Genomic DNA, 27,637 nt, shown 5'->3' with positions numbered 1-27,637 from the left:
GTAATAATTTTACATTTGGGTTGTAACCAAAAATTCTTTTTTGTTTGGTTTTTATGTTCACGATCTCACTTTTTTCTTTCACTGAAAATCCTTTCTTGTGTGGTTTTCATGTTCACTATCCCAATTTTTTTCTACCTACATTCTTTAATATGACTTGAACAGCACTAAATGTTTGACTCCCTCATTCCTTTACAGCCTCTCCTTGCTGAAAATTCCTGCTGCTCACTTTACTATCTGAAAATATTGAATTGATTCCAATTTATGACATATCTTTTTTTTTAGGAGATAAGGGTATCAAACCTGGCACTTCACACATGCAAAGCAGGCAATCAACCACTGAGCTACTCCCACACCCCCAAAAAGCTCTTTCTAAATATCCAGTCCTTGATCACAGTTTCTTTCTGTCTGACACTCCCTTCCCCCACTCTCTACCACGCTCATCCCACTCATCGTTTGCTGATCCTGATGATTTCTACACAAAATCCATCACCACTTTACTCCTTAACTTATTGAAACCCAATTTGTTTGAGAAAGTAATGTAACCAGACTTAAATGCTCAATTATCTATCTAACTTGGAGCTAGAGGTAGCCCAGTTTTCGACAAAAAAAGTATAGGAAATCTGTGGGATTTAACCTTTATCGTTAAAATTCTTAAAAATGGAGAGAATATATATTTCTCCCTGTAGTTGACTGCTTCTTCTTGCCTGGAACAAAAGCATGATGCCTGGTAGTAAAAATGTCATTAGGTAATCTTAGGGCAAATGTATGTGAATGAAGACTTATGCTCAAGATGTCATGGGAGAAGGAGAGAAGACTGGGGCCTATTTTATTCATTGAGTTCCAAACCATTTTTTACTCTTCCTTGTTCTGGTCTGTGCAGGGGAAGCTGATCCCTATGGACTGTGTCTCCCTTATTCAATCTGGTTGCTTGCTGAATTGTAGTTAGGATTCATGTTTGAAAGCACCAGAAGATCGGAATGGTGAGAAAACTTGGGAGGAAGAGAAGAGTATTTTCCCCTGCTTTCTCTTTGCTTAAACATATCACATTCCTGAGAGTAGCTGCATCCCTTCAAGATGTGCCAGGCAACACTCCCCACAGTTCCCAATCTCTTTTGACTTCTAAACACTTTTCCTTCCCTTGTCCTTCCAAGCCAAGGGGTGGTCACAAGCTGTTCTCTTTGTTTACACTCTCTGTGCCTTGCCATCCCTTCTTTATTGTCACATCTCTAGAGTAGCCTTCATCCTAACACCAGGGATGACCTTTCTTACCTGCCAGAATCCCACCTGCTGCTTAAATGATACTAGCGGTGCCACTGAGCCAGCATGCCAGCACTTCAGCAGCCCTCCAGTCTCCTTAGTGCCTTAGAAGTACAACTCATTTCTGTTGGCCAGAGTTCCTCATACCTACCCCAAATTTCATTCTTTCATTCTTCAGGTTTTATATTTATTTTAGTCTGCTAAAAATGGCTGGGAACATTATACCAAGCATGTGTTGGTGTTTATAATGTGAATTTATTAGGTTAAAAATTTACAGTTCTGAGGTCATGAAAGTTTCCAAATCAAGGCATCATCAGAGAAGCTGTCTCACACCAGCTCCAGCTGTGGGTGGTCAGGCACATGGCAGTGCATGATGGCAGCTCTGTCCAGATCAAGGCATCAAGCCAGGCTCCCTCCCTGAGCATTTACTTTTCTATTTCTTAGTTCTACCTCTTACCATGCTTGTAGCCCCTCAATTTTAGAACATAACAGTGCTTTTAGACTTCATTTTGTCCTTTCAGTTCTTTTCACCTTCTATCCTCTTTTCAATGAGGATGCAAATTTATATGATTTCCATATCTACATGTAATCAAAATGGTCAATTTTCTGATTCCATATTTGCACAAGATAGCAGCTAAAGCTGCCCTTCTTACCACATTTCTACATTTCATTCTCCTATATATGTTTTCTGTCCTTTGGGTTTACTGAAACAGAATTCACAAAGTTTGCAATCATCTTGTAACAGGAAATCCAATGGGTTTGCCTCATTTCTATTCTGCCTCATTGTTATTAATAATGAAATATATTAATCACTGTGCTTCTATTCTTTAAATTCTGACCATAATGGAATTCTTACCAGTTTTAATTCTTCCTCCATTAAGACAGATTTCTCTTTTCTATATTGAATTTTATTCTTTCTTCTCCTTCTTATTATTGTCATTTCACAGATTACAATATCTGCTTTCATGGTTCAGTTTTGAGATATTATAATTGTCCTGTATGACATTAAAATGAAAGTTACAGGCCATTATACATTTTGTCATAACCTATAAAATTGTGCATGGCAGAGTGTAAACTCCAATGTAAACAGTAGTCCACAGTTAGTAACAATGTGTTCTTCAATTGTAATGCATGTACCACACCAATGAAAGATATTGTTAATGGGGGAAAGTGTGGGAGTGGGAGGGGTTGGGATATATGTGAATCCCTTATATTTTCTATTAACATTTATGTAATCTAAAGCTTCTTTAAAAATAAAAAAAACCTGCTTTCTTCTCTTTTATGTCAATTCTTATCAAAATTTTTACTCAATCACATGACTTCAATTCATTGCTCCCGATCATGAGTTTATCTTCAGTTCTTTTTTTTTTTTTTTTTTTTTAAAGATTTATTTATTTCTTTAATTCCCCCCCTCCCCTGGTTGTCTGTTCTTGGTGTCTATTTGCTGCGTCTTGTTTCTTTGTCCGCTTCTGTTGTCGTCAGCGGCACGGGAAGTGTGGGCGGCACCATTCCTGGGCAGGCTGCTCTTTCTTTTCACGCTGGGCGGCTTTCCTCACGGGCGCACTCCTTGCGCGTGGGGCTCCCGCACGCGGGGGACACCCTTGCGTGGCGCGGCACTCCTTGCGCGCATCAGCACTGCGCATGTCCAGCTCCACACGGGTCAAGGAGGCCCGGGGCTTGAACCGCGGACCTCCCATATGGTAGACGGACGCCCTAACCACTGGGCCAAAGTCCGTTTCCCTATCTTCAGTTCTTTTCAGCAGTTTTTATTATGAAATTTTATTATGAATTATACTAGTATGTCTGTTTTTATGTATACATATTCTAATGTCACCTTTCACTCAACATATCTAGCCATCAGTCCAAATTCCCACCACCAAAGTTTTTTGATGACTGCCTTGAAAATAGTGTATAACATTCTCCAGGCTGCTGAACTGAAAATGTAGCTTCATATTTGACCCCAACTTCTACCTCCTGTATCTCCAATAATCCCATCCTACTGCCATCACTTTATATCAGATCCTAAAAATTCACAGAAATATGATTCTATCATATTTCTTCCAAGATAAAAACATGCAGCAGCTTCCCAGTTTATGAAATATTTAAATCATTACTGTTTTAATGTATGTATTCCTCTGTGAACTTCTGAGGTTTTTTGTGTTTAGCAGTCATTCTGTATTTATGACACACTGACTTTTATATCTACTGTTTTCCTATATTACAGTTAGCCTTACCATGCATAATATAAGAATCTTGCAGGAAAGAGCAATAAAAAATGTTTTAAAGGCCTATAGCCAAGATTTAGGTAGAAAGCAGGTATTTTTCCATCTCTCTGCTTTCCTTTCTCTACAAGCTCTTTCCTGCCAAACTCATTTACATAAGGGTGTCTGTTATCACCTCCTAATCAGAACATTCAAAAACACGTGCAAACACACACACTTCATGCTTATCCTCCAGTCTCACATTTTCCCTTCACTTAATTCACTCTAAAAATAAAAGTCAAATATTGTCTTTGTCTTTTATTTTTATCAAAAGATTGTTGTCTTCTGACTCAATATTGTGTCCTGCCAAAATTAAGTTCTTTTTTTAGCACAAAATAATACTGAAAATTTTATTAATATTTAATAACAATAACTCAACTATTTTTTCAGTTTTTATGAAGTTTTTGTGGTAAAGATTAACTAATTTCAAAAGTTTTCATGTAAACCAATCAGATACTAATAAAGCTTTTACAAAGAGCTTCTCAAATCTTTTTTTTTTTTTTAAAGATTTATTTTTATTTATTTAATCCCCTCCCCTCCCCCGGTTGTCTGTTTTCTGTGTCTTTTTGCTGCGTCTTGTTTCTTTGTCCGCTTCTGTTGTGGTCAGCGGCACCGGAAGTGTGGGAGGTGCCATTCCTCGGCAGGTTGCTCCCTCCTTCGCACTGGGCGTCTCTCCTTATGGGTGCACTCCTTCCGCGTGGGGCTCCCCTACGCGGGGGACACCCCTGCGTGGCAGGCACTCCTTGCGTGCATCAGCACTGCGCATGAGCCAGCTCCACACGGGTAAAGGAGGCCCGGGGTTTGAACAACGGGCCTCCCATGTGGTAGACGGATGCCCTAACCACTGGGCCAAAGTCCGTTTCCCTCAAATCTTTTTAATATCTACTTTCCTTCTTGGGTTGAACAGTAGTATTACTATGATAATATTACATGTTCTTATTCTTATTAAAATTAGTTGTTTTCAGGATTAATGGTTATTAGCAAATCCTGATTTTTATTATCTGCTAAGATAGAGAGAGACATGATATTTAAAGTTATTTTTCAGATGCTTGTGAACTATTTTATAGTAAAAAAAAGAACTGTTTGAGGGGAATGGGTGTAGCTCAGTGGTTGAGCGCCTGCTTCCCAAGTACGAGGTCCCAGGCTCAATCCCCAGAACCTCCTAAAAAAAAAGTAATCTTTAGTCTCCAGCTGAACTTTGTACTATAAGGTTTTTTATTTTTATGATATTTACATAATAAATATTAATCTTAATCACTAAGTTCTTCTTTGTCACTGAAATATGTGCTTTTCTTTATCCTTGGGCATCTTGAATCATCTGAGGTTGAGGGGTCCCCTGAACTGGGTTTCCATCTTTTCTGTTCTTCTTCAATTTTGGCTTGCTGGAAAGTTATGGTCTGACCGAGACTGTCAAGAGCAGGATCTTCCCCTTCATCTTCACTTTCTTCTACTTCCTCAATTTCTTCTCCTGGTTCAGGAATTTTCTTTTTTTCCTTTTTCTCTTTCTTCTTTGGAGGTTCACGTGCTCCCAGCATATTTTTAGGACAGGCATAACTTAAGTGCCCACTTTCTCCACATTTTTAACACTTAGATTTATCAAAGTAGTTTCGCCTTCGGATGAACTCGGCTGCTCTTCCATTGTCAGTAGCAATGCTTGCTTTTATCACTCTACCAACTAACTGTTTGTTGTTTATTGCTCTTGTACAGTTTTGAGCAGATTCTTTAATCCAAAAATAAAATAAATGCAACCCCTTTACTCTTCCTGGTATCTTTATCTTTCATTATAGTAACCTTTACAACTTTGCCAAACTTGGAAAATATCCAATATAAGTCATTGTTTGTTAGGGAAAAGGGCAAGTTGGATACATACACTGTACTTTTACTTGGAGCCAATCCACCACACATTCCTTCAGGTGAGTCTTGTCCGAGAGACCAGAAGAGTGTGAGCCCTCGGCCCAGCTGGGGCTCAACCCCGACTATTTCTCGCCCCACGCGGCAGCTCTGGCATCCCGAGTCCCGGGATTGTGCAGGCGCCCAAGTCAAGAAGATGACAGCGCCTCCGTCTCTCCTTTACTGCAGTCGGGACGCGCCTTGGATGCGGTCAGAGCCCCCGACCCGAGGCGGGCCCAGGAGCGGGCGTAACAGTTCTTCATGAATGAAATAGATATCCTGAAAGACATTCACCTCCAGAGATTTTCCTTCTGAACCAAGTTAAGTTACTCAGGGATGTTGCATCATGGTTAGAAGTTTGTCAGTAGTTTCCATCTGCCAAGTTTCCTCTTGGCAAGGGAAACCCTTAAACAAGACTATAATGTAGAATAAGGAGGAAAATTAAAGTAGGACTGATCACTCCTAAAAATTACTTGTGTCTATAGATTCACAAGGAGGACTGTCCATTTTTACTCTCTTAATGGGAACTTAAGCAATTGCTTTATATTTCCTAAAAAATTAATCTAATTATAAATGATCCATAAAGTTATTTTCTTCTACAGAATAATATACATTCATATGTTGAAAGAGGACAGAGTTGTTTACTATATTAGCATCATATTCAGATAACACATTTTCTAATTATCACTTTCTCCATGAATTTTAGTAGCTATTAATAGTATGGGATCTCTATACAAAGTTTATTTAATCAATTCAAATAAGTGAAACATATATTTGTCTGATAAAATACTTAAAAAATAATATACACCTCTCTTTAATCTGATTAACAGGAGATAATTTACTTATTTATTTCTTGTAAAGAGCCACAGACAAGTAATTGACTTTGTCCCCATAAACATTTTGCCTGCAGATTTTAGGGACACTTGCAGGTAGAAAGAAAAATGTAGGCATTCTTGGCAGAATGGCTACCATATTTTATCTAAGTTGAAAAGCAGGCACCAAGAATGAAGAAATGTGTAAGCTCATAAAAGGAGGGGAATCTTCTTTTTCTTTAAAGTCATGAGAAAGTGAGGAAGTCACAACAAGAGATATGTGGTGTATTTACTGGCCGAGGTCAGTTGGGCAAAGAATCCCAAGGAAGCAATTAATATCTGCTTTCACTAGGACACTGTTAGCCAAGAATCACTTTGGGAAAAGGAGGAATATAGGGCAGATATTTTTATCACTCTGTTCTAATTGTTAAAAGACCAGTTGAAGTTTTCAGATGCAGATAAGATCACTAGTTGGGACCTGGCATCGCCTGACTTGTAAATCATAATCTTACTCAAAACACACCTCAGGGTTTGTCTTCTATAGAGATTCACAAAACTGCTCCAATCACCCCAATCATTCTAAATAAAGATACCAGAAATGTAAAAAGACCTACTAGAAGAGCTTGTGAAGGTATATACCACTGAAAATAAACTCAGTGAATGAGGCTTTTCAAAAAATAACCAAAAGGAATAAATACACAATTGAATTAATGGGCAAATTAAACTTAGTCAAGACACTGAAACGGAAATGTAAAAATAACTACAAGTGACAATGGAATATAATTTTGGATAAAAAACAAATTGGAAGGTGATGGATAGTATCACACAAGAGCCTCTTCTCTGGAAACAGAATATAAATTCAGAAAAACAGAGGAAATTCTAGCACTGCCCATGATTTACACACAGATACACACCACACACACACAAATGCACAAGGCTTAGCTCACTTGTTACTTTCCTATGAAGTCATCCTGAGTTTCCCAATCACAGACAGTCTCTGCTTACAAAGAAACATACCACTTTGTGTGTTCCATTCTTGTACTACATTTTTTGTTGAATCCTGGCAGTAATCATTTGACTATAGGTTATTTCTTCTACAAAATCATATAGTTTAGAGCTGAGAGTGAGCGTGTATCCCTTAGTTTATAAATATAGTATTCTTTTAAAATTATTTCACCTCTACTTTTAACTTGTATTGCATTGTTATTAGACAATGACACATAGGAACTCATCAAATTTCTAAAATTGTTAAGATCTTTAATATTACTACTCATCTTTTTGTTATGTATAATTATATGCCAATAAAAGAAGTGAACAATGGTCTAGAAACACTAAAGTCTCCAAACTTGATTGAATAATAGAAAGCCTGAGTGGGACAATTAAAACTGAACCTGCCTTGTGAGGTGTGGGTTCTCTTGAAGATGTTGAGAGTCATTTTTTTCCTATGGTGAGTTAAGTCACCAGGGTCCTATTTGAGTTTTAAAAGGGAACTCTCACAGAGGCTATTGCATCCTGCTGCCCTGGGAGAGAAAGCAGTAAGAATAAAAAGGGAGAAGGGCAGATTCCTAATCAGCAGGAATTTATCCAATTTGAAAGACTCAATCCTGATCAAGGGAAATGGACTCTCTAGCTTTCTGAAGAGCTAATAGACCTAACAAGAAAGTTTAGCTCCATGGAGGAGTTTCCACCTTGAATATACAAGCTCTCTAGTGCAATTCCCAGCTCCTTGTAGAGAGTAGTGACCCACTGGGATATTAAACATCTAGCTGATACCTTGGGACAGGGAAAACATAGAAATTATTCTTATATTAGCATCTCCTGGGTCTCTTCTTTTTCCTAAAAAAAGAAAGTTACCTTTGTTTTATAATTTAACTTAGTTTACTCACTAAAACTCACTTCAAAATCTGCAGCAGGAAGGCTGCAGGGTAATTGATTGATAAACACTGGCAGTCTGAGAAGCTCCATAGGGACTTAAGAGGGAAGGCTGCTTTTTCTTAGTATTTGGTTGACACCTTACTTGTGAGCTTGTCTGTTTTCTTGCTTTTCTTTACTCTTTATCACCTCCCCCCTATTTTTCAAATTAAGTGCTGCCAGCTTATTTTTTCTTTGCTGTGTTTCCTCTTCCTCAATTTCCTCTGTTCTGTGTGTACCGATTTTGACTAACAATGCTATCTCTTTTCCTTCCTACATCTTTCTATCTTCTGCTTTCTGTTGTTGCTCTTACATTCCACCTCTTTGTTTAGTCCTTAATTTTTCTGTCATTTTATTTCTAACTCTACTATTCCATTTTCTATCTTTTATAAACTCTTTCACTTTTTTTCCTTTCTTTTCTCTTCCCCTCTCACCTCCTCATGCTAGCCTTTTCAGTCATTCTAGGAGGCGGGGCAAGATGGCATCTGAGCGAGTGCACCTCATAATCTCTCCTGCAAAGAAGCAGCTGAGTAGGGTCAGAGTCCTGCTGGACCAGGCTGTTTTGGGTGCTTGCAGGGCAGGAAGTGTCTGGATGTCAATTTGGTGAGACAGTGACAGAAGACATTCTTGCAAGAGGTAGAATTTTGTGTCTCTTACACAGAGGTCAGAAGTTGTGGGTGGAACCCTTCCCCCTAGGGCTGGAGGCCCAGCTGTAGTGATTCCTGAAATCTTTGTTGTGGTGCTGTGTTCCCAAACCCTGAGTGGGCTGTTTCTGGGGATTGCAGGGCAGGAGGTGTCTGGATGTTGATTTGGTGAGACAGTGATAAGATTCTTGTGAGAGGTGGAATTTTGGGTTTCTGACATGAAGGTCAGAAGTTGTGGGTGGGACCCCTCCCCCAAGGCTGGCAGCCTGGCCACAGGGATTCCTTAAGGCTTTGTTGTGCTGCAGTGTTCCCAAACCCCAGGTTAACTGGATGTATGGTTCCCACATCTGTGTCCCATAAACCCTGGTGGCCCGTGCTCCAGAGACTCACACACCTTGAGTCTGCAATACCATGGACTTCCCATCCCCGAATCCACCACACCCTGAGGTCCACCTGAGGTCCTTGATTACCCAACCCTCCATGTTTTTGGTTGTTGTTGTTGTTGTTTTTTCTCTCTCTCTCCTTGAGCTTGGAGGAGTATACCAGCTGACTTGGGGAGAGTCTGGGAAGAAAGGAGAGGTGAATCTGTTGAGGAAGCCCTATTTACCTAAATGTCCTGGGGTAGGAAACTTGGTCTGGGAGAAGGTGGAGTCAGAAAATCAATTAGACCTCCCCTAGCACGCCTAATGGGGAGGGACTGTAGGACATGTTATTCAAGCTTCCAATAGCATATTTGGGGATTCTGGTGAGGTATAGGTGATCTCACGCTGGAAATAAAGAGTCCTTGTTTTCTGTGTTTAGTTGGCTCAAAAAGGACCCACTTGAATCTCCTACCAGACCATTCAGGTAGCTTTCCTGCTACCTTGGGAGAGAGAAGTGAGGAAGGGAGAAAGGGGAAAGGCCAGATCCCTAAGTGTTTTATTTAACTGCAAAGAGGATTCCTAGCTTGAAACGTTGGTTCTTTTCTTTTCTTTCTTTCTTTTTTTTTTTTGTCATGGTTGCTAATATTGCATTGTCTCCTGGTCTTTTCTCTGGTTTTATCACCCAAGGTCCTTTTTCATTTATTTATTTTCTCTTTTTCTTTTTTTGCTTGTTTCCCCCCTTTCTCTGCCCCCACCTTTTCTCTTCTCTTTTTTTTCTTTTCTCTCTTTTTTTTCTTATTTTATTTTATTTTCTTTATATATAGGTGCTTCAGGGAGTGCTTCACATTTGCTGTGTTTCCTTATCCCCCATTTCCTCTTTTCTGTGTTTATTGAATTTGGCCAACTACACCATCCCCTTTCCCCTACATCTTTCTATCCTCCATCATCTACTGTTTCTCTTACATTCCACCTCCCTTTCTTTGGCCCCCAAATTGTCTGACTTTTTAATTCTAATACCTTTGTTCTGTTTTCTGTCTTTTATCCACTCTTGATATTATTGTCTTTCTTTTCTCTTTCCCTCTCTCATGAAAACACTGGCCTTTTAATTCATACTATATTCCTCCCCATATTCAGTAGACTGTCTCATTATAGGTACTCTACTTACTGCTATAACTCTGCACAACTTACATGAGTTTAATATCAATTCACCTTGATCTCACATTTTTGCTCTGTTAACATTTATTACCAATACTACTTTATACATTTTCTTTTGTTACTCATTTTGCTTCCCCTGGCCCTAATATTTTCCTTCAAAGTGAATTTAGCCAGAAACAAGAAAATAGAGTAAGAAGAACAAAGTGACAAAGAGAAGACATAACACTTACACATGAACAGCAACTAATTAATCCCCAAGACTAAACAAAGACACCAAGGAACTTATTAAACCCATCAAGATAAAATGATGACCAGACAGCAACAAAAAACTACAAACCAAACCAATAATCAGGAAAACATGGCCAAATCCAATGAACAAACTAAAAACCAGGAAGAGGAGCAGAGTATTGGACAAGTAATTAAAGATCTCAAAGCATATGTTAGAGGCCAATGTAACGAAGTAAAGGAAGAGATTAAAAATATGAAGAAAACACTAGGATAGGAAATTGCAGACATATGCAAACAGATAACAGATATGATGGTGATGAACACCACAGTTCAAGAAATCAGAAATACATTCTCAGCAAATAGCAGCAGATTAGAAGAGGCAGAGGAGAGAATTAGTGACATGGAAGACAGTACATCTGAAATCCAACAGATAGTAGAACTGATTGATAAAAAGATAGAAAAAATCCAGCCAAGACTTAGGGATCTGAATGACAATGCAAAATGCACAAACATACGTATTATAGGCATCCCAGAAGGAGAAGAGAAGGGAAAGAGGACATAAGGGGTGTTGGAGGAAATAATGGCTGAAAATTTCCCAAATGCACTGAGGGAGATGGATGTACATGTCCAGGAAGCCCAACACACTCCAAACACCATAAATCCCAAAAGGCTGACTCCAAGACATGTACTTGTAATTATCCAATGCTCAAGACAAAGAAAAAATTCTAAAAGCAGGAAGAGAAAAGAGAACCATCACATACAGGGGAGGTTCCATAAGATTAAATGCTGATTTCTCATTTGAAAACATGGAGGCAAGAAGGCAATGGTATGATATAGCCAAGGTACTAAAAGAAAAAAATTTCCAACCAAGAACACTCTACCCAGCTAAGCTAGCATTCAAAAATGATGGAGAGTTCAAAATATTCACAGATAAACTGAAATTAAAAGAGTGTGCCAACAAGAGCCCTGACTTTCAAAAAATACTAAATGGAGTTCTGCAGGAAGGAAGGAAAAAACAGGAGAGGCAGAGATGGAAGAGAGTGTAAGAGCAACAAAAAAGACAAAAAGAGAAGAAAGAAAACAAACAAAATATGACAAACACAAGTCCAAACAAAATATGGTTAACAAAAATAATTCCTTGAAAGTAATAACACTGAATGTCAATGGATTAAACTCACCTGTCAAAAGACTCAGACTGGAAGATTGAATAAGGAAATATGACCCATCTATATGCTGTCTACAAGAAACACATCTTAGACCCAGGAATTAATGGGGTTGAAAGTGAATGGCTGGAAAACAATCTTACAAGCAAACAATAACCAAAAAAGGCAGGAGTAGCTACATTAATATCAGACAAAATAGGCTTTGAATGCAAAACAATTGTGAGAGACAAAGATGGATACAGCATATTAGTGAAAGGGATAATCATTCAAGAAGAACAAACAAAGGCACCTCCAAATATGTGAGGCAAACACTGGAAAAATTAAGTGAAAAATAGATGCCTCTACAATTATACTTGGGGACTTTAATACACCACTATCAACTTTGGACAGAACATCTCAAAAGAGAATCAATAAAGAAACAAAAACTCTGAACAGTATCTTAGATGAGCTGGACCTAATAGATCATACCACCTGAATAAAGCAGGATATACATTTTTCTCAAGTGCACATGGATCATTCTCCAAGATAGACCATATGCTAGGCCACAAAGAAAGGCTTAATGAATTCAGAAAGATTGAAATCATACAAAATAATATCTGTGACCACAGTGGAGTGAAGCTGGAAATCTTCAAGGGCCAGAGGCCCAGATTTCACACCAAGATATGGAAATTGAACAGCACACTCTTAGAAAAACAGTGGGTCAAGGAGGAAATCTCAAAAGAAATTAATAACTATCTTGAAATTAATGAAAATGATAACACAACATACCAAAATTTATGGGATGCAGCAAAAGCAGTACTGAGAGGAAATTTATAGCCATAAATTCATACATCAAAAAAGAAGAAAGAGAAAAAATTGAAGACCTTACTGCACATTTGGAGGAATTAGTAAAAAAAAACAAACTCCACCGAAAGAATGAACAAAGATAAGAGCAGAACTAAATGAAATAGAAAATACAAAAACACTTGAAAAGATAAACAAAATGAAGAGCTGGTTCTTTGAGAAGATCAATAAAATTGACAAACCTTTAGCTAGACTAACAAAGAAAAAAAGAGAGAAGATGCAAATACACAAAATAAGAAAGGAGAAAAGAGATATCACCACTGACCCCACAGAAATAAAGACGATCATGAGAGGATACTTTAAAAAACTATATTCCAAAAAAAATGACAATTCAGAGGAAATGGACAAATTCCTAGAAGCACATCAGCAGCCTATATTGATGAAAGAAGAAATTGATGATCTCAACAAACCAATCACAAGTAAAGAGATAGAATCAGTCATTAAAAACCTCCTAAGAAGAGTCCTGGGCCAGATGGCTTTGCAGGTGAATTCTACAAAACATTCCGGAAAGAACTAACACCAATATTGCTGAAACCTTTCCAAAAAATCAAAACAGAAGGAACATTACCTATCTCATTCTATGATGCCAAAATTACCCTAGTACCAAAGCCAAACAAAGACACCACAAGAAAGGAAAATTACAGACCAAATTCTCTAATGAAACTAGATGCAAAAGTCCTCAACAAAATACTTGCTAACCGTATTCAACAACACATTTAACGAATTATACACCATTACCAAGTGGGATTCATTCTGGGTATACAAATATGGTTCAACATAAGAAAATCAATCAATGTAATACACCACATAAACAGATTGAAGGGAAAAATCACATGATTATATCTATAGATGCAGAAAAAGCATTTGACAAAATACAGCACCCTTTCTTAATAAAAACACTGCATAAGATTGGAATAAAAGGAAATTTTCTGAACATGATAAAGAGTACGTATGAAAAACCCACAGCCAACATCATTTACAATGGTGAAATCCTAAAATCTTTTCCTCTAAGATCAGGAACAAGGCAAGGATGTCCAATATCACCTATTCTTAGAAGTACTTGCTCAAGCACTGAAGCAAGAACCAGATATAAAAGACATTCAGATTAGAAAGGAAGAAGTCAAAATTTCATTATTTGCAGATGACATGATCCCATACATAGAAAACCCTGAGAGGTCTACAACAAAGCTTCTAGAACTCATAAATGAGTTCAGTAAAGTCACAGGTTATACGATCAATGTGCAAAAATCAGTAGCATTTCTGTGCACCAATAATGAGCAAGCTCAGGAGGAAATCAAGAAACAAATACCATTTACAATAGTCAATAAAAAAATCAAATACCTAGGAATAAATTTAACTTATACACAAGAACTACACAACGCTGTTCAAAGAAATCAAAGAAGACCTAAATAAATGGAAGAATATTCCCTGTTCATGGATAGGAAGACTAAATATTATTAAGATGTCTATCCTACCAAACCTGATCTACACATTCAGTGCAATCCCAATAAAAATCAATGCAGCATTCTTTAAGAAACTAGAAAAACTCACTATGAAATTTATTTGGAAAGGAAAGAGGCCTCAAATAGCCAAAAACATATTGAAAAAGAAAAATGAAATTTGAGAAATCACACTACCTGACTTCAAAACATACTACAAAGCTACAGTAGTGAAAACAGCATGGTATTGGCACAAGGAGAGACACAAAGACCAATGGAACCAAATTGAGATTCTGATAGAGATCCTCATATATATAGTCATATAATATTTGATAAAGCCACCAAACCCTCTCAACTGCGAGAGATGACCTATTCAACAAATGGTGCCTGAAGAACTGGATATCCATATGTAAAGAATGAAAGAGGATTACCAACTCACACCTTATACAAAAATCAACTCAAGATGGAACAAAGACCTAAATATAAGTGCCAAGACCATAAAGACTTTGGAAAGCAGTGTAGGGATGCATCCACAGGACCTTGTAATAGGAAATGGCTTCATGAACTTCATGCCAAAAGCATGAGCAACAAAAGAACAAATAGATAAAAGGGATTTCCTCAAAATTAAAGCCTTCTGCACCTCAAAGGAGTTTGTCAAGAGAGTGAAAAGAGAGCCTACACAATGGGAGAAAATATTTGGCAACCATATATGTGATAGGAGACTTATAAACTGCATATACAAAGAACTCCTATATCTCAAAAATAAAAAGACAAACAACCCATTTAAAAAATAGGAAAAAGATTTAAACAGACACTTTTCCAAGGAAGAAATACAAATGGCCAAAATCACATGAAAAAAATGCTCCAAATCTCTAGCTAGTAGGGAAATGCAAATCAAAACTACAATGAGATACCATCTTACTCCCATAAGATTGGCAGCTATGAAAAAAAACAGAAGACTACAAATGCTGGAAAGGATGTGGAGGAATGGGAACACTCATCCACTGCTGGTGGGAATGCAGAAGGATCCAGCCATTCTGGAGGACAGTTTGGCGGTTCCTCAAAAAACTAGCTATAGGGAAACGGACTTTGGCCCAGTGGTTAGGGCATCCGTCTACCACATGGGAGGCCCGTGGTTCAAGCCCTGGGCCTCCTTGACCCATGTGGAGCTGGCCCATGCGCAGTGCTGATGCGCGCAAGGAGTGCCGTGCCACACAGAGGTGTCCCCCGCGTAGGGGAGCCCCACGCCAAGGAGTGCACCCATAAGGAGAGCCGCCCAGCGCGAAGGAGGGAGCAGCCTGCCGAGGAATGGCACCGCCCACACTTACCGTGCCGCTGACGACAACAGAAGCGGACAAAGAAACAAGACGCAGCAAAAAGACACAGAAAACAGACAACCAGGGGAGGGGAGGGGAATTAAATAAATAAAAATAAATCTTAAAAAAAAAAAAAACTAGCTATAAATTTGCCGTATGACCCAGCAATTCCACTGCTGGGTATATACCCAATGCAACTGAAAACAAGGACACAAACAATTATATGCACACCAATGTTCATAGCAGCATTGTTCACTATTGCCAAAAGTTGGAATCAACCCAAATGCCCATCGACAGATGAATAGATAAATAAAATGTGGTATATACATACAATGGAATACTACTCAGCTTTAAGAATGAATACACTACAAACACATGTGATAACATGGATGACTCTTGAGTACCTTATGTGAGTGAAGGTACGCAGGCATTGAAGGACAAATACTACATGGCCTCTCTGATCTGAAGTAAGGAAAACAAGCTGCCTCAGAGAGCTAGAGACTGGATGATAGGCTTAAAGGAAATTGGGGGGTAGAGGAAGGATGCAAGCTGACACCTACATGGGTGACATCTATGATAAGTGGGAGGTAAGTATTTGTACAAGGAAGGGATAAAATGGGGGCATATGTTTAACTTTGGGTGGGGCTTTGTGGGTTTGAGGGGGCTAGGGATGGGAGGATGGGTAATATTGCTCAAGAAATTGGGGGGAGTGTGGGAGAACATATGAACATAGGAGATTGTCAGGTATTTGGTTGGGAGTATAATGCTGAGAAAACTTTTTCAAAAATATAATAAGGAAGGTTACCTTTTAAGATGCTTCAGGGGGATAATCTGATGCAGGACAGGCTTCTAGGGAGTGTGTGAGTGCTCATTTTGCCATAGTGGGTTATATCATTGGATAGAGACCCACATCCTGTGGAGGACTGATGTTCTCAAATAGAGGGAATTGTATTTTTCAAGAGAAAGATGGCTCCCAATGCATTAGGGCATTGCCAAGCCCTCAACACTGTTGCAAGTATCTCTGAACATGGCCCTTCAAGCAGTGAAGATTGACTGTCACTGTGGGCCCTGAGGGGAGGGGAAAGAGGTATCAAATAGACAGAATCAATGTAACTGTGTGGACAATAGAAGTGTTCCACAGGATTATGCAAGGATGGATGTAAGACATGTTAAATTACACCAAAAATATATAGGGACTGATAGGCTAAAATGTAAGTCATAATGTAAAACATAAGATAACTAAAAATTTAGAAAATTGTATAGTCTAAAATATGAACAACAATGTAAACCCTAATGTTACCTTGTTTGAAAGCTATTGTCTCAATATCTGTACATCAGTTTCAGTAAATATAGTATATGTAAAAAGATTATTGCTGTGGAAGGAAAAAGGTTTTTATGTTGGATATGTGGGAGTACTGTATATTGTATATATCAATTACTGTGATCTAAAACTTTTGTGAAGCTAAGCTTAATAATTAGGAAAAAAAGAAAAGATAAAAGAAAAGATGTAGACACTGAGGAAAAGACAGAAGAAGTTGCCTTGCCCATTTGCATACAGGGCAACACTTACTGCAGTGATGGAAGGCAAAACACCAAAAACAAAGCTTTAGAATTTTTAAATTTTTTGATACCCCAATTTATTTTTACCTTAACTTTTCTAAATTAATATGTATTCTATATCTAACCTTTAAACTGATCCCTATATTCCATTTTACTATTAATGGAACCTGGCAATATATTGGGCTTCATTTTTGGAGAAGTTTTGGATCACAGAGAGGTTCAACAATGGCAGGGGAGGAATACTGGTGTGGGATGTTACTGACAGGGCACATGTGGTTTGCAGGGAGTTCTACAGGACATATATCCAGGGTACATAAAAATGTTTGGATATTTTCATAGTGACCAAAAAAGAAGGAAGGTCCAACAATGAGCCCTTGATACTAATGACTATACTTGTAAGCCTGTGCACCTGAAATAAGAACAAGGCCTAGAGCTGCAGGGTGCCTAAGAGTTACCTTCTGAGAGCCTCCATGTTGCTCAAATGTGGCCAGTCTTGAAGTCAAATTCAGTATGTAAATGCATTGCCTTCCCATCAGCATGGGACATGACTCCCGGGTATGAGTCTCTCTGGTGCTGAGGGATAACTACCAAGTACCAGTTGATGATGTAACTAGAAAATGACCTTGAATAAAAGGGTCAACTCGGACCAGCAGAATATCTCAATCTACATATAATACCAGGAGTTAAAAATGCTTTTTGACCTGCATAAAAGGGGGAAATGGAAAGGACAAATGAGTTTATATAGCTATGAGTCTCCAAAAAGAGCCAGGAGGTTATCATAGGGGTTGCCCTTATGCACACCTGAGCAGAGTCCCAGAGACAGATAAAGTAGATACAACCCCAGGTATTGGTTCTTCTGAGGGCTACAGAGACCCACAGGTTCTATGGTCATGGCAGATGGAGTTCAGTGCCATGTCAGTTGGCCCTACTTTGGAGTTTGTGTTTCTGTGTGATGGAGCTGGACTCAGATGTGACCTTTGTCTAAAGCCTCTCCTGTTACGGATCTGTAGTTTTTGCTGGGGTTCAATGTATACCCAGGGGACCTGAATCTCTGGACTGACCATGTGATAGCCAGGCCCTGAGCCCCAACAGACTAGCAACTTCTACACTCTGGTTTATCAGCTAACATGGAGGTGAAGAAGGTCAACCACCACACCAGGGAGCCAAGAGTGCCTACAACTGAAAGCAGGAGAATTGCATCCAGCATCCATGTGGAATCTAATCCCCCTCTTGACATAGATGTGGAGTGGACACAACCATTCTAAGGTCCACAGGATGGAGGAATAGAATATGGATTAGAGTGGACGTACTTATATTCTATTCATGAACTATTGTGATTAGTAATCAAAGAAAATGTGGCATTGGTGTGCAGAAAGTGGCCATGGTGGCTGCTGGGGGTAGGGAGTAGGAGGAAGAGATGTGATGTGGGGGCATTTTTGGAGGTTGGAGTTGTCCTGGGTGGTACTGCAGGGACTGTTACTGGACATTGTGTGTCCTCCCATGGCCCACTGGATGGACTGTGGGAGAGTGTGAGCTATGGTGTGGACCATTGACCACGAGGTGCAGTGGGGCTCAGATATGTATTCACCAAATGCAATCAATGTCTCATGATGATGGAGGATGATGTTGTTATGGGGGAGGTGTGGGATGAGGGGGGTGGTGGGTATAGGGGAACCTCATATTTTTTTAATGTAACATTAAAGAAATAAATAAAGACAAAAAATTAGGTCATTCTATATACTTCTCCATATTTGTTTTCCCACTTCATTGTAGGTACTCCACTTTTTTATTCCTATAACTCTACACTGCTTATATGGGTTAAATATTCATTTTCCTAGGCCTTACACAGTTCCATTTCTAACTTTTTCTATCAATATAGTTATTATCTTTTTTCTTTTCTTACCTCTTTTTCTTTGTTTGGCACTAATGTTTTTCCATCTAGGAAACTTAGATAACAATAAGGAAATAAGAACACAGTGTCAAAGAAGAACCATAACACTCACACAAAAACAGCAACTAAATAAAACCTGAGACTAGAGGGAGAAGCTAATCAATTGAACAAACCCATCAAGATAAAAAGATGAGCAGATAGCAACAAAAAATCATAAACCATACCAAGAAAAAGGAAGACATGGCTGCCCAATGAACTAACTGAAAACCAAGAAGAGAAGCAGAACATCAAACAACTAATCAAAGCTGTCCAAAAAATAGCATGGGCCAACTTAATAAAGTGAAGGAAGAGATTAAGGATATTAAGAAAACACTGAGAGAGCATACTGAAGAAATTATAAACATACATAAAAAGATAGCAAATATGACGGTGAGGAATGGCACATTCCAAGAAATAAAAAATACACTCTCAGAAAATAACAGCAGATTTGAAAAGGCAGAGGAAAGAATTAGTGATGCAGAAGACAGCACATTTGAAATCAAACAGCGGAACAGATAATAAAAAGACAGAAGAAATCCAGCAGGCACTTAAGGATTTGAATGACAAAACAAAACATGCAAATATATGTATTATAGGCATCCCAGGAGGAGAAGAGAAGGGAAGGGGAACAGAAGGGGTGTTGAGGAAAGTAATGGCTGAAAACTTCTCAATCCTGTTGAGGGAGATAGATGTACATATCGGAGAAGCACAGTGCAGCCCAAACAGTATAAATCCCAATAGGCCTACTCTAAGACATATATTTGATAAACTTTCCAATGCTCAAGACAAAGAGAAAATATTGAAGGCAACAAGAGAAAAGAGAACCATCACATAAAACTGATGCTCACTAAAATTAAGTGCTGATTTCTCATCTGAAACCATGGAGGCAAGAAGGCAGTGGTATGATATAGTCAAGGCACTAAAAGAAAAAACTTCCAGCCAAGAATTGTCTACTCAGCAATCTTGGCATTCAAAAATGATGGAGAGTTCAAAATATTGAAAATCATACAAATTCATTTCTCTGACTGCAATGAAATGAACCTGGAAATCTACAAGAGCCAGAAAACCAGATTAGGCACAAAGATATGGAAGTTAAGTGACACACCCTTACACAAACAGTAAGTCAAGGAGCAACTCTCAAAAGAAATCAGTAACTACATTGAAACCAATGAAAAGGACAAAACAACATATCAAAATTTATGGGCTGCAGCAAAAGCTGTATTAAGGGGGAATTCATAGTGATAAATTAATGCATAAAAAAGAAGAAAGAGCTAAAATCAAAGACCTAAATGCCTACTTAGAGGAATTAGTAGAAAAACAACAAACTAATGCCAAAGAAGTAGAAAGAAAGAAATAACAAGATCAGAGCAGGAATAAATGAGATAGAAAATAAGAAAGCCTTAGAAAAAATAAAATCAAGAGCTGATTCTTTGAGAAGATCAATAAAGTTGACAAACCCTTAGCTAGACTAACAAAGAAAAAAAGAGAAGATGCAAATAACAAAATAAGAAATGAGGAGACATAACCACAGATCCCACAGAAATAAAAAGTGTCAAAAAACAGTACTTTGAAAAACTATATGCCAACAAGTAGGATAAATCAGAGCAAATGGACAAATTCTTAGAAACACATAAGCAGCCTGCATTAAGAAAAGGGAAAACTGATTATCTCAACAGACCAATCGTAAGTAAAGAGAATCATTTGTTAGAAACTTCCCACCTAGAAGAGCCCAGGACCTGATGGCTTCACACATGAGTTCTACCAAACATTCCAGAAAGATCTAACACCAATCTTGCTTATACTGTTTCAAATAATTGAAGAATAAGGAATCTTACCTAACTCATTCTATGATGTTAACATTACCCTAATACCAAAGCCAAACAAAGATGCCGTATTAGAGACTACTATTAGAGAGACACTGATGTCTCTAATAAACCTAGATGCTAAAACCCTTAACAAAATATTTGCTAATCACATTCAACAACACATCAAATGGGTTATACACCATGACCAGGTGGCTTTTATCCCAAGTATTCAAGGATGGTTCTGCATAAAAAGTTCAATTTAACATATGACATAAAGAAATTAAAGAAAAATATCACATGATCATATCTATAGATGCATAAAAAGCATTTGACAAAATACAGCACCCTTTCCTGATTAAACACTGCAAAAGATAGGAATAGAGGAAAACTTTTTGAATGTGTTAAAGTGTATATGTAAAATATCCACAGCTAATATGATATACAATGATGAAATCCTAACAGCTTTCCCTCTAAGTTTGGGAAAAAAACAAGGATGCCCACTATCAAGCCTCCTTTTTAACAATGTATTAGAAGTACTTGCTCAAGCACTGAGGCAAGAAAAAATATAAAATGCATCCAAATTGGAAAGGAAGAAGTCAAAATTTCACTATTTCCAGATGACATGATCCTATACATAGAAAGTGCTAAAAATCTACAACAAAGCTTCTAAAACTTATAAATGAGTTCAGTAAGATTGCAGGTTATAAGATCAATGTGCAATGTGCAAAAATCAGTAGCATTATGAACACCAATAATGAGCAATATGAGGAGGAAATAAAGAAAAAAATACCATTTACAATAGTAAATAAAAAAATCAAATACCTAGGAATAAATTTAGCTAAGGATGTAAATAACTTATACTCAGAAAATTACACAGATTTTTTACTGAACTGGAAAAACTGAAATTTAGTTGGGATGGAAAGAGTCCTTAAATAGCCAAAGACATATTGGAAAAGAAATATGAAATCAGAGAAATCACACTACTTGACCTTAAAACATATTACAAAGCTACAGTGTATGCTATTGTCACAAGGAGAGACATACTGACCAATGGAACCAAATTGAGAGTTCTGATATAGATCCTCACATATACAGTCATCTGATAGTCAACAATGTCACCAAGCCCACTCAACTGGGAGAGAATGGCCTCTTCAACAAATGGTGCTTGGAGAACTGGTTATCCATATGCAAAAGAATGGGAAGGGAACACCATCTCACACCTTATACAAAAATAAACTCTTACACAAAGATCTAAATATAAGAGCCAAGATCATAAAGACCTTGGAAGACAATGTAAGGAAAGATCTACAGAACATTGTAATAGGAAGTGACTTCATGAACTTCACACCCAAAGCACTAGCACTGAAAGAAAAAAAATAGATAATTGGGACCTCCTCAAAATTAAAGCCTTTTACCCCTCAAAGGAGTTTGTCAAGAAAGTGAAAAGAGAACCTACTCAATGGGAGAAAATATTGATTACAAGATATCTGATAGGAACCTAATATCCAGCATATATAAAGAAATCCTATATCTTTAATAAAAAGGCAAACAATCCATTTAAAATATGGGCAAGAGATTTAAACAGACACCTCTCCAAAGAAGAAATACAATGGCTAGAAAGCTCATGAAAAGATGCTCAAAATCATTAGCTATTAGGGAAATACAAATCAAAATTACAAAGAGATATATACCATCTTACACCCATTAGACTGGTGACCATTAAAAAAACAGGACTACAAGTTTTGGAGAGGATGTGAAGGAACGGGAGCCCTCATCCCTGGCTGGTGGAAATGTAGAATGATCCAGCCATTGTAGTGGTTTCTCAAAAAGCTAACTATAGATCTGTAATATGATCCAGCAATTCCTCTGCTGGATACCCAGAAGAACTGAAAACCAGGTCATGAACCAATATATGAACACCAATGTTCAAAGCAGCATTATTCACCATTGACAAAAGCTGGAATCAACCCATATGACCATCAACAGATGAATGAACAAACAAAATGAGGTATATTCCATAAATGGAATACTATTCAGCTGTAAGAAGTAATACAGTATTAACACATGGGATAACATGGATGAATCTTGAGAACCTTATGTTGAGCAAAACAAGCCAGGCATTGAAGGACAAATACTATAAGACCTCTCTGATATGAATTAAGCAAATTATGCTGTCTCAGAGAGCTAGAGTCTGGAATATAGGCTTAGAGAAAATAGAGTGGAGAGGAAGGTTGTAAGCCAATGTCTACATGGGCAACATCTAATATAAGGTAAAGGTAAGTAATTGTGCAGTGAAGGGATATGATGGGGGTATAGGGATACTATTGGGTTGGGCAGTGCAGGCTTGACAGGGGCTAGGGTTGGGAGGATTGGTCAGATGGTCCTTGGAAGTGGGGAGAGGTTTAGAGGAAGGAGCAGGTGAACATGGGGGATTGGTGGGTATGTGGGTGAAACTATAATGTTGAGAAAAATCTTTTGACACTGTAATAAGGAAATATTACTGGTTTCGGGTGTTGGATGAGGGGCATTCAGCAGAGGGTGCACCTGGGGCAAGCATCTAGGGAGTGTGTGGGTACTCATATTTTCATAGTGTCAAAATGTCAAAAAATTTTCTATAATATTTTTAATTTATTTAATATCTCAATTTTTTACTTTTAGTTTTCTAAATTATTATGTATTTTATTTCTAATGCTTAAACCTATCATTACTATCTCATTTTCCTATTAATTGAATTTGGCGATATGTTAGGCTTCATTTTGAGCAAGTTTTGTATCACAGAGGGGTTCATCTATGGTAAGGTAGGAGCATTGGTGTGGGGTGTCATTAATACTTGATACATGGGAGGGAGTTAATCTGGGCATGCATATAGGGTTTATAGATGTGTTTGGATATTCTTTGGGTATTGACACAGTGTGTAGAGATTCACATGACAATTGAGGGAAGCTGGGTTCCCATCCTGGGTAGCTCTGCCTCATTCCCAAGTGGAAAAGCAACAATCCCCAAGTGCAAGGGCAAAGACCAGTGAAAAATGATGGTCCAATGATGGGCCCTTGATACTGATGGATATGCTTATAAACCTCTTGCACTTGAAATTTCGATTTGGCCTAGTGTTGCTGTGTGCCTAAGAGGCTCTCAGCCTCCATGTTGCTCAAATATGGCCATTCTCTAAGCCAAACAGCATATAAATGCATTACCTTCCCCCCAGTGTGGGACATGACCCCTGGGGATGAGCCTCCCTGGTGCCAAGCAATTACTACAAGAATCAATCAACTGGTGATGTAACTAGAAAAATACCTGGAATAAAAGGGGAAATGGTAAAGACAAGTGAGTTTATATGGCTAAGAGTCTTCAAAATGAGTCGGGAGGCCATCAGAGGGGTCATGTTTATACACATCTCAGCAGGATCTCAGAGACAGCCAAAGTAGATAAACCCCAGGTACTGGTGCTCCTGATGGCTACAGAGACACCCAGGTTCTATAGTCATGGAAGATGGCTCTGGAGTTTGATACCTTGCCAGAGGGCCCTACTTTGGGATTTGTGCTCCTGAGTGTGATGGAGATGGACTCAGATATGACTTCTCTACACATGCCTATTCTGTCACTTTTACTGAACCTGTGGTTGGTGCTGGGGTTGGTGTATGCTCAGGAGACTTGAATCTCTGGACTGTCCATGTGCCAGCTGGGCCCTGAGTCTCAGCATACCCAGGTCAGCTAACAGGGAGGTGATGATGGTCAACCACCAAACCAGGGAACCGAGAGAGTCTATAGCTGCAAGCAGGAGAATTCCATCCATCAGCCATGTGGGACCTAAGCCCCCTCTCAATTTAGAGGTGAAGTGGACATCACCAACCCAGGGTCCTCAGGATGGAGGAATGAAATGTGGATTAGAGTGAACTTACTGGTATTCTACTATAGAATTATTGTGACTCTAGTAATGGAAGAAATTATATCATTGGTGTGGAGACAGTGGCCATGGGAGTTCCTGAAGGCAGGGAGAAGGAAAAAGAAGTGTGATATTGGGCCTTTGGGGACTTGGTGTTGTCCTGAAAGATATTGCAGGGACAGGCACAGGGCATTATATATCCTGCCATAAGACACTGAATGTAAACTACAGAGTGTAAACTACAATATAAAGTATAATCCATGCTGTGTAGCAATGCTTCAAAAAGTACTCATCAAATGCAATGACTGCACCATACTGATGAAAGAAGTTGTCAATGTGGGAGGATTGTGATGTGGGGAGTGGGGTATATGGGAACCTCATATTTTTTATTGTAACATTTTGTGTGATTTAGGTATTTTTTAAAAGAGATAATAAAATAAAATACAATAAATCTCAACAGAGTTGCAACACCTACTCTCCTGTTCATTGGACTTACCCAACAAACAAGGAGATGATGATGGACAATGACCATCCCAAGGAACAAAGGGTGTCTGCCACTACAAGCAAGACAGTCCCATTCATCTACCCCATGGGATCTAAGCCACCTCTCAATTTTAGGTGGAGTGGGCATCAGCATCCCAGAATCCTCAGGATTGGGAATGAATGAAGGACTTAGAGTAGAATGGCTGGTATTCTACTATAGACTTAATGTGATTCTAGCAATGGAAGAACTCATATAATTGATATGGAGGCAGTGGTTTCCTTCTTATGATAAATCTGATTTGATTATAATGTACTTTTCAGTAAACTGCTGAGTTTGGCAAGCTAAAAAGAAAATAATGTACTTTATGGGATCTCTGTGTATTATGCATGATTTTTCTGTAAAAACAATTTTTCTAATAAAAACATTTGAGAGAATCAACAGAAAAAATGTCTATTTTGTTCAAATTAGACTATAGCATTTCAATTGTGACTAAGAAATCCACAGCAATTTAATGTCATGCTAGATCATTTTAAAGGAATCTTATGTGATCTGGAGTAAATTATTACAAAATTCTTGTAAGATCTTTCAAAATTCATTGAGGAAAAGATAATACCTTTTTATCCCCAAACTCCTTTGTACAACATACTTTGTACAAAGGGTGACTTGAAAAAAAATGCTTTGCCTACTTACTCACTTATGAAAATAACTTTTATTTTTATGTTCATTTATTGATCACTATTTGCATCATTCATACCTGAAAATGTCAGGCATTCATTAAATATATTTTATTAAATGAGTCATTGAGAAAAACTAACAATACTACCTTCTGTTCTCAGAATATTTGATGTAGACTGTGCCATACACACTTAATTATTAAGTTCTCATAATTCACTTTAATTATGGAATTGTATTTGAGATAAAAAGAAATGATTCATGGGAAGCAGATGTGGCTCAAGTAAATAGGCTCCCATCTGCCATATAAGAGGTCCACAGTTCATTACCCAGGGCCTCCTGGTGAAGGCAAGCTGGCCCATGAAGAGTGCCAGCCCATGCAGAGTGCCACCCTGTGCAGGAGTGCTGCCCCACACAGGAGTGCTGGTCAACATGGAGAGCTGATGCAGCAAGATGATGCAACAAAAAGAGACAGAGGGGGTGGCAGACTTGGCCCAGTGGTTAGGGCATCCTTCTACCACATGGGAGGTCCACGGTTCAAACCCTGGGCCTCCTTGACCTTTGTGGAACTGGCCCATGCACAGTGCTGATGCACACAAGGAGTGCCGTGCCACGCAGGGGTGTCCCCATGTAGGGGAACACCACGTGCAAGGAGTGTGCCCCATAAGGAGAGATGCCCAGTGTGAAAGTGCAACCTGCCTAAAAATGGTGCCGCCCACATGGAGAGCTGACACAACAAGATGATGCAACAAAAAGAAACACCGATTCCCATGCCACTGACAACAACAGAAGCGGACAAAGAAGGAGACAGCAGCAAATAGACACAGGGAACAGACAACCAGTGTTGGGCAGGGGGGAGGGGAAATAAATAAGTAAATAAATAAATAAATAAATAAATAAATATCTTTAAAAAAAGAGAGAGAGACACAGAGGAGAGACAATAAGAGACTTAGCAGACCAGGGACCTGAAATGGTGCAAGAGAATGATTGCCTCTCTCCCACTCCAAATGTGCCAGGATCAGTTTCCACAGGTGCCTAAATGAGAACACAAGCAGACAAAGAAGAACACACAATGAATGGACACAGAAAGCAGACAATGGAAGGAGGGGGGAGAAATAAATAAATAAATCTCAAAAAAAGAAATAATCCAATGTGATTCTTGAAAACAGGCAAAATATTCAGGCCTCTAATAATGGCTACATTTACCTTCATCAAGGGACACAATAGACAATTTTATTGTTTGTAATAAGCCTTCTTCCATAAGAATTTGATGTGGCTTATAGAAATATATGAATTTAAAAAGGAAAGAAATGCATGATTGAAACAGTAGGAGGCAAAGGAACTTATAGGGAAAGAGATAAAAGTAAAGCTTGCACCCAAATAAGTGTGATCTAGGGTCTTATAAAATGGCTATAAGTGAGACTAGAGAATTTTTCCAAACTCCACTTAGAGGGGTTAAATATTAATAGTATGTATTACAAAACCAAACTCTTTTTACAATATTCTTTCCCAATAAAATATTAGGAAGATGAGGTTATATGTAACTGCTGTTTTCAATCACTAACGTTAAAATACAGTGCAAGATTCTCTCTAACAGTAATGGAGAAACCTGCATTTTCTATTTCCCAATCCACTTACATAGATGGTATGAATAGTACAATTATAATATTCTCCCATCATTTGTAACAGAGGTACCACACTAATGCAAAATGTTAAAAATAGAGGCAGATATAAGGGAACACTGCATTTTCTGCATGGCTTACCTGTAAACCTACAAGTTCTCTAATTAAAAAGAAAAAAAGAAAATAAACAAAGCATGGTATGGAAGCAGCTACATGAAAACCTAGTGATAGGAAATGAACTACTGTGTCCCGTTCAGCTTTTCATCTTTAATGCCTAACACTGCTATCATCTTTCTCTTTATAAACATTCATTGGTGAATGAATAAATGAGGGCAAGAATGAATGAAATAATAGAGAAATGAAAAAGAAAGATCTGGAGATCCTGCTGACTTCTTAAGCTT

The 27,637-nt window shown here is 38.3% G+C and overlaps 1 pseudogene; it reads right to left on the bottom strand.

The window, feature by feature from the left end:
- Positions 1–4,768: 4,768 nt before the first annotated feature.
- LOC101412524 (zinc finger CCHC-type and RNA-binding motif-containing protein 1 pseudogene) lies at positions 4,769–5,423 on the bottom strand (annotated as a pseudogene).
- Positions 5,424–27,637: the final 22,214 nt, after the last annotated feature.

Source organism: Dasypus novemcinctus, chromosome 25, assembly GCF_030445035.2.
Source record: "Dasypus novemcinctus isolate mDasNov1 chromosome 25, mDasNov1.1.hap2, whole genome shotgun sequence".
NCBI classification, from domain to species: Eukaryota; Metazoa; Chordata; class Mammalia; order Cingulata; family Dasypodidae; genus Dasypus; species Dasypus novemcinctus.
Note: the sequence above shows the minus strand (reverse complement) of the source record. Positions and strands in the feature narration are given on the sequence as shown.